Genomic DNA, 3,357 nt, shown 5'->3' with positions numbered 1-3,357 from the left:
AACCGACACGGTGTCTGTGCCAGCTGTAGAAGGAAAACAGTAACTAAATATTTATGCACATTATTCTTATCTATGGTCCGGTGATCCCGACCTAGGTTAAATGAATATGGCGGACCAGGGCTGTGTAATAGTATATTGCCGGCAATCTTACAGTCGTCGATCATGTCCAGTCCATATTCAAGTCATGAATTAGACCTAGGGCTGTACAAAATCGAAGATCTGAATGATATTATACTGAATCCAATAGTTGCTTAAAGTCCAGTAAATTTGATGATGTGGACAGTTGAAATATGTGATTTTTATCCGACCGCGAAGAATATAATGCTAATTCTGCACCACAAAAATTGATTTTTTTTTCGACCATATACCTGTTACATTGCCCTTTGTGAGAGTGTTGTGGATTGATTAGGACTTCACTGAGATGCCATTTCTAGTAACGCGAGTACCAGTAGCTTGATAATACATCATTTAATGCTGTGATACGTCCGATCGCGGTGTAAAGGCTTCCATGGTGAAGAAAAAAACGTATCGAAACTATAATTATTGTGAAAAAAATTACCCTTTAGCGACAAGGAGCGTACAGTTTCAGTACTCTAAAAAGATTCGCTCACTACTCGACTCCAATCATTAAAATTAGTACTTGATTGAGATCTACGTATTAGAATCATTGTGCTAATAGTAGGGCTGGGCAAAATCGATTACCTGAGTGATTCGATTCTGAATCACGTAATATGCTTCGATTCGAGTCGAGTAATCTAATATCTCTCATTATGACGTCATAACAGAATACAATATATCAAGTTCAAATATCCACCTGTTATGCGACCACAAAGAATGTTATTCCTGTTATCCATCATATTAAGGATACTTTGTTATTTTTTTCGACCATACCGATTTCATTGCACTTGGTGACAATGTTGTGGGATGATCATGACTTCGGAAATGTGCTGTTTCCAGTAACGTTCGTAGCTTTGTACTATATGTTTCGTATGCTACGATACGGCCAATCAATGTGTCAAGGCTTCAACAGGAATATGAATTTTTGAATCCAGCGTACCGAGAGTCAAATCGCCCAACAACTTCCTCGAATAGGCAGACCAAGCCCAAGCAAGAAATCATATAAAATTCCGAAATACCAGAAATGAAAAAAATTTGTACGACACGATTGAATGACCTTCCTAAACCACCTCAAAGCTTAGCAAATCCCGAACAGTAAAACCAGGACCACGCCCTCTCCGCTTGCTAAGTGAAAGAATGAACGTCATCTTTCACCCATACCCACAAAACAACCCCCCCCCCCCCCAGATACGTATATCATTTATCGTAATATTGCACTTCTATTCTTCTGTTAATAAACCAGTAATCGAGTACCAACAATTATGACGTCATAACAGAATGTTAGGCGTCAAAGTTCAAATATGTGCCGTTTATGCCACCACAAAGAATATAATGCCTGTTATCCATCTCATAAATGATACTTTGGTATTTTTCGGACCATATCGATTTCATTCCACTTGGTGACAATGTTGTGAGATTATCATGACTTCGGAAATGTGCCACGTCCAGTAACCTTCGTAAGGTTTGTACTATATGTTTCATATGCTACGATACTGCCAATCAAGGTTTCAAGGCTTCAACAGTGAAAATTAGCATCAAAACTATAGTTTTCGTTGATAAATTAACTTTCAGTGGCGAGGAGCGTATAATTTCAGTACTCGAAAAAATCATCTTTTACTACTCGACTCGAATCATTAAGATTAATACTCGATTCAGATTCGAGTACTCGAATCATTATGCCAAGCCCCTGGCTAATAGGCTACTCCTACCTACGGGCAATGGCGCTGTATCCAGTGTCCAAAATACAGCTTGCATGGTATACAGTTATATAAGTAATCATGTTATTATGAACACACAGGAGTCCAATTGTCTTCATCATATGCACAAATCAGCAGAACTGAGTTATGAAATCAACACCTTTCTCTAGTTGTCTCATTCAGCATTTTCATCTAAGTTCAGCGTAAAGTCCAAACTGCGCAACAAACTTGAGAATGCAACTGAACACTCTGCTTACTCTCATCGACAGCAGCGGGACTTCAAAGTATTGTGGACGAAATGCAGCTAAAACCTTCTCAATGACATTTTATTCGATTAATTGTGTTGTTGAAACATATGGCGTTTTCAATTGAATGTTCATGGGACAATGAAACTTCTTTGCTAATGATAATGTAACCCGTTACTATAGTGTCAACTGAAGATATTCGGGATTCTTTCAATATAAATATATTATTCAATTATATCTGATGTTCTGTGCCTCCAAGTTTCTTTGCTATATGAGTTGGGCTAGCTGAAAACTATATATACCTTTCCAAGCGAAAGTGGGTGTTTGATTGAAAGACTATTCGAAGTCTTTTCCTAACTTTCTATTTTATCCCAATTTAGTGGCGCTTTGAATTGATGAAATCAATGATATACTGCACTGAAAACCGAACTGACTTCCAACAACGGTTTGATGCTATGGAATTGCCTGCAGCCTGCCCAAAAAGGCGAATCCGATCCTGAACGTGCAGTGAAAATTCATTTGCAAATCATCAAATCTTAACATAACACACGAGACGACTCACCAATCATATGAAAATCCTCGACGCATAAGCAGAACTTCGGAGATATTGCACTAGCTTGAAGAGTCGATATTCTGTTGAGTTGCACACATCACCAATACCGCATGTCGAAGCTGACAAGCATGTCTAGCATGAGGTTGGTGATAAATGTATATAAGGATAATTAACGAAGTACTTCTACTTAATATTATTACTCAATCAGGTTTCCCTACTTCTGTATCACTTACTCGTGCGTTATGTTTGAAGACCATTTCAACGTGAACAGTATTTTTACCAGAAATACTTACTTCTTACAGTCTGGATTGTGAAAAGTAGAAAATAGCTTTAAGATAGGTAGGTTTGCATCCCTTTGATGAGGGGATTTATTGTCATAAGGATCGTGTGAAATATCTCCCGTGTCACGGTAACCATTTGAACCGTCTGAAATCATTTTGCGTTAGTCATGAGGACTCACAATGTAATTTCAAAACTAATCTGCACAAAACACCGGGTAAAGTAATATCGACACCGTCCTATCTCTTCATTATATCTCGATCTTGTGATGTTTCGATCTGATGAAACTTTTTATAATATAACTGTTTATTGACTGCTGTTGTTCTGATCTGTTTTCACGAGGCATCTTGTTGATCGCAAGATATCTTATCATTGTGTCTCTCAAGCCGTACAGACTCTACAGATACGATCTGCAGAGGCACGGAAGAGCCGTTGATTCAATTGGACTGAACTGAACCCATAGATG

This window comes from Botryllus schlosseri, chromosome 5 (genome assembly GCF_051294905.1).
Source record: "Botryllus schlosseri isolate E-star chromosome 5, Bs_hap1, whole genome shotgun sequence".
Taxonomy (NCBI): domain Eukaryota; kingdom Metazoa; phylum Chordata; class Ascidiacea; order Stolidobranchia; family Styelidae; genus Botryllus; species Botryllus schlosseri.
This window is presented reverse-complemented; position numbering follows the sequence as displayed.